Genomic DNA, 5,879 nt, shown 5'->3' on the forward strand with positions numbered 1-5,879 from the left:
GGGGGGGGGGGGCTCGGTGACTCAGCCCATCTCCTCTGCATCCTCTCACCTGTTTGCTGGCTCTATTAATGAGTTTGCACTTGCAAAACTTTACACGCATATGTGCACACACACAAAAGTGTGCGGAAAACAACAGCGAGTCCCTGTCAGGGTATTTCTGGAGCTGAGGCAGATCAATTATAAATGTGGAGCTCATGTCTATTCTGTAGTGGAGACGAAGGGGCAGAGAGGGATGCATTTCTCCCCCTCGCCTCTAAAAATCTCTCATCCCACGACTTGCCTCGCTCCATTTTTCTTTCCTTGAAGGACAATTCATCTTTAACCACATCAAAGTGTTAAAAAGGATCACTTGAACAGCGATGATGGATATAAGTGAACCTGAACGTCTCACACGGGAGGTCAGAGACATCCGACTGTTGTCATTGACAATGACACCGACCCCTCGTGGAATTATTGCACATAAAATAAGTGTAATCTTGTGGTAATGTGTGCAGTTCTGAAAGAAAAAAAGTCCCCAGATTCATAGGAGCCATCAAAGTGTTCTGGATGTGGACGCATTTACCATTTTTAATATAAGAAACAAGCTCACGGTTGCTCTGGTACCAAAGGGAGAGGGCTGACATATAACAGTTATAGACAGTATGTCATGCATGACTAATAATTTAATTTCTACCTTCCTTTGAAAGAGGGGGCCAGATGAATCATGACAAGCCGCGGGAGAGAGGAGGGCGAAACAGACAGAGACGTTTTTGAATCTTCAGAGAGAGGTGGACGGGGAGGTCATCCGGTTGTAATGAGAATTAAGGCAAAGAATAGAGGGGAGACATTTTTTGACTGAGAAGAGAATAGCTGGAGAGGAGAAAGGCATGCATTCATTTTTAAGTGCACCAACTGTTTCCAAGCGCTGAATGCACAGTAGAACCAAGGAGAGGCACTTCAAAACATCTTAACATTTCAAATTTTGGAGTTTCGAGGCTCAACAGAGGCACAGAAAAAATGTACCACATGCCATTTCCTGGAACTGCCGTAAACGTTGGCCTATTTTGAAGCTGCGTTTCTTAAGAAGATGACTATAAAGTGTACACATAAAACAGCTAGGGTGATTTGTTTATTACACATTTTTCAAAGTTTCAACTGTCACATCGTTTGGTTAGGATAATATGCACTCAACAAAGTATTCCCTGTGATCTGGGAACACGGTGACAGAATACAAGAATAAAAAACGACGAGAGGAAAGTCGGTTAGATAGAGAGACTGTGAACGAGACAAAAAAGTGTTCATCCAGATTATCTTAATCACAATTGTTTAAATGTAAAACTCTAAGTAAGCTTTAAAAAAACGGTGGCCGTGATTAACAACGATTATTATTTTAAACAGCAAGTTAATTGTTAGTTATTGTGAAGATCAATTATGTTATTAATAAAAGGAGAAATACCCTCTGGTTCAATGTAATGCCATTTGTAAAGCCACTCGCAAGCAAGCCTACAGAAAGACAAAAATAAAAAGGAACCATAATTAATCTTCCATATTTTGACTGCTGGAAGTGGCCTCATGGTGCCCTTTAGAGCTATTAGCGTGATTAACAGCTCTACAAATACATCTGACTTCATTTGACCCGAAGGCGTGCTAATCGCCGAAATCACCTTCTTTTGTGTTGGGATGTAATGAGGGCTCACACCGTTGTAAATGCAGACTTCTGGTGTGAAAGATTACACATGAGAGAACAACAGCACACATGTACCCTGATATCACATCCAGTGACTTTGGCCATCATGGGATGTGTACAGATTCAAAGGGGCCCTATTGCGCTGTGTGTTATATAGGTTTGTGTGCATGTAAATGGTCTGCAAAGGCTAAAATCCCCAAACTCTCCCCCCCCCCGCCACAATTGTAGTGCTTTGTTTACTTCCGCGACGGAGTGACATCATTACATAACACTCACGCTTCTATTGGCTAACGTTCCAACACATTGTGCGTGAAAGGCTAAGGACCGGGACATCACTAAGCGGTTGACCAATCACAACAGAGTCGGCCAGCTAACCAATCAGAGCAGACTGAGCTCTGGTTTCAGACAGAGGGTGAAAAGAGGTGCTTCAGCACAGGCAGCATGAGAAAATAAAGAGCTTTTTGAACATTAGAGAATGGAAACAGGTCACGGTAGAGGAAAACAATATAAATATGAACCTGAAAATGACCATGATAGGGCCCCTTTTAAAGAACAAAGATTCACTCTTGGACCACGACCAATTTGAGGATGGGAATACATACATGCTGTAAACAAACATTGCCCCATCCACTACATATATATATATACAGTATATTGTATCTTTCTTTCCTGGTCCGTTATGGTAGAGAGAAAAGCACACAAAAACACTCAGGCACAGGCATGGTCACACACACACACACACACACACACACACACACACACACACACACACACACACACACACACACACACTTTGACGGTGTCCAGAGAGACAGCAGATTTGAGTCTCAGAGTCAGTTGGATTGACATTCCAGCTGAAAATAGATGTGAAGGTGCAGCAGAGAGATAGAGGGATGGAGGGGAATCTTGTTATCAGAGCGCAGCAGATAACTTTATGTTCTTTTAAAAGCATGAAGAGCTCTGCCCGGTACTTACACCTACTGGTAAGAAGTATATGTTAGTGCATTGACAAAGTTTGAAGGATAATTACCTGTATGTACTATCTTTAAACCTAATGTGTTCTTATCCTTCTTTAAGATTTCTCACTGAAGTCGCAATTGCAGCTATCTCTCTGCAACTACTCAAAAATGCAGCTACTCTAGGTCAAGGACAGCTTTGATTTCTACGCCTTCATACTGTGAAACTTTGTGAAAGAAAGGTAGGGATTTTAGATTATTTTCATTCATCAACTTTTCAACAGAACATGTCATACAAATGACCGAAGCTCATATCAAAATAAAAAAATCGTTACAATTTCTGCATGTTCAAGGAATAATTTGACATTAAAGGCTAAAGTAACTGGATGGCCTACCGGCCCGTCAGCCTTCCATCTGTGCACAAACTTATCTCGTGCCCTCATTGGTCATGTGTGCGTTCGTGTGTGTTGGAGGAGGGGCTCTGTAAGCAAGGCTCCAGTTGTGTATTTTCAAATTCTAGCACACTCGAGCTGGTTTCTCCAAAATTACCTACCCCACCTTTAAGGGAAACTTGTTTTTTTCATATCTTGCATATAGTTTGAAAAGAAGATCAAAACGACTCCCTTTGCTTAGCATACAGTCTTAGCAAACAGACTGAAAACCGGTTAAAACAGCTAGCCTGTTTCTGACCAAACTCAATGAAATTGTTCTACTAGCAGCTTTAAAATCACAAATTAACACAGATATATCTTATTTCTTTAAACTGTAAAAAATCTTAAGTTAACTTGTGGCTTTATCAGAGCTAGGCTAATCATTTGCGTTCAGCTAAGCTATGCTAACTTCCTGCTGGCTCCAGCTTCATATTTAATGTAAGGTATTGATATTCTCTTAAAACTCTTTTAGGAAGAAAGATTTTGAGGCTGTGGCTCAGTGGTTAGTGTGCTGGACTTCGAATCAGGGGGTAGCAAGTTCGAGTCCCACTGCAGTCAGCATGTCGTTGTCTCCCTGGGCAAGACACTTCACCCCAAATTGCTCCTGTGGGGATTGTCCAGAGTACTGAATGTATGTAAAAGCGTCTAACAAATGACATGTAATGTAATGTAAAAAGGGAATAAGCCTTTCCTAAAAAAATTAACTATATTGCCTCAACAGTGGAGCATGAAATCGACCAATTTGATTTGGTCAAAGTGTTTTTTTGCAAGATTTTCCACATTATGATTATGACCTTTGCAGCTGAAATGCACCACACACTGAATGTATAGCTTTCTGCTGTCAGGAACACCGTCCACTGAGTCGACAACAGCTAACAATCTGTTCTACTGTACATCCATCCCTACAGCCCTCACCCTTCTATCTCTTTGTGTCTCTGACTTTCCCCGGCGGTCTGTCTGGGCCTCGAATACATCCATCATGCCACCCTTTCTTTCTCAAAGGTCAACAGCTTGAAAACCTGTCCTGCGGTGTATGTGTTTTTGAGCACAGGTGTGTGTGTGTGTGTGCCAGGTTAAAAGCCCCTCCAAATCCTCTTTAAAGGTTCAAACAACACTGTGTCTGTCTCTTCAGCGAAGCGAAAGAGGCATCTTCTTTCTTGTGTGTGTGTGTGTGTGTGTGTGTGTGTGTGTGTGTGTGTGTGTGTGTGTGTGTGTGTGTGTGTGTGTGCATGCCGTGACTGAATGAACAAACACTCCGCATGACAAGGGAACCGACACATCAAACTGCAGCCACAAGATGTCCACCCCCCACTCTCGCTCTTGTTATCCCTTCCTCATTTCTTGCTGTCTCTCCCTGGGAAAAACAGCTGAGGTTGTCTCTCTTGTTTGCCTTCAATGGCCGCTAAATGTTCCCTGATTGGTCTGGTCAATTTTTAACACCTTTGTTTTCAATTCCAGCTCTGCAAGTCTCTCATTTCCTGTATACGTCCTCCTCCAGGGCGCCCTCTCTTTCCCTGAGCTAAACCTGGCTGAGAGCTTAATTGGAATTACCGCACACGTACAAAGCCTAATACATAATGCATGGCCGAGCTTTCTTTTATCATTTAAATCATAAAGCTTCTTTGGAATGCCAGACAACACACAACTATCCCCTTCCCTGCCTCTCCTGCTTCAGGCTCTGCTTCCCATCCCTCCATCCAAGCTGTCCCCGGGCTTTAGAAGTGCACCAAACTGAGCGCGCACAAACGCAAGCGCGCCTTGCTTACAGCGCGAAATGATTGAAAGTGACAGAAGAAGAAGCTGTGAAGCCAAAAAAAAAGAAGAAAAGTGGGCTGTGCACATGAGCAAACACAAACACAGAAACACAAACACTCATGGAGCAAATCAGGGATCAACACACTCCGTTGCGAGCAAACACAGCTAGATTAACAGGGCCAATATGGCACACAAGCTGTAAACAAGCCCACTTAAACAAGCAATTAGAATCATAATCACTCCATCACTCCATCACACCCACCAAGTATCCTCACTTCACTGGGCAGATGAAAAAGGTGTAAGTGATTCTTTGGAGATGACATGGGGGGTCACATCTGTTGTTTTTCTCCATATGCCTTAATAACAGTGTGATACATGAGAATGAAACTATTTGTTTGCCTCTAATTTAAGCTCTCCTTTAAGAATAGCTATATAGTCATCATAAATCTTCCTCCTTTTTGGTCTCCTTTTATTATCTAGGTCATGAAGAGGCGTCAGTTTTACTTTCAGGACTGTTTCTTAACCAGTTACTACTTGTAGTACTGCCAAGCGTTACTTCTGAAAAATGTACGGTAGTGTAAAAGCACTCTGATTGGTCGGAAAACTAGATAGGCACTACAGTATATAAAGGCTAGTCCAGTGAAGTGAATAGTAAACAGCGTCTGTGCCATGTGGGAACTGAAAGCCTGACAGGCGTAGCATCAGTAACTTGGGGGGGTGGGTCCAAACGACTTAACAGTTGATTGATTAAACTACTATTTGGTTTAGGCTTCGCTGTCGGGTTATCGCTAAGCTGATGTAGTCAACGCCCCACTATGACAAAAAGACTGACAAGCAGATACACACAGTGCTTGAATTGGAATAAAAAAGGTGCCAGTACTCTAAATCAGCAACAAGTATTTGGCACAAAGTCATAGTATATCCTATAATGTTGGTGGGTTTGTCTCTTTACTGTATATTTTAGAAAGGCTCACTGTACTTAAACAAAATGACTCAGGGTGCATCTGAGATTAGAGGGGGTGCAGTGGTAAAGTGCTATTTTTATAAGTGGGGAGTGGACCTGACACCCTC

This window comes from Notothenia coriiceps, unplaced genomic scaffold (genome assembly GCF_000735185.1).
Source record: "Notothenia coriiceps isolate Sejong01 unplaced genomic scaffold, NC01 NC01_scaffold00037250, whole genome shotgun sequence".
NCBI lineage: Eukaryota > Metazoa > Chordata > Actinopteri > Perciformes > Nototheniidae > Notothenia > Notothenia coriiceps.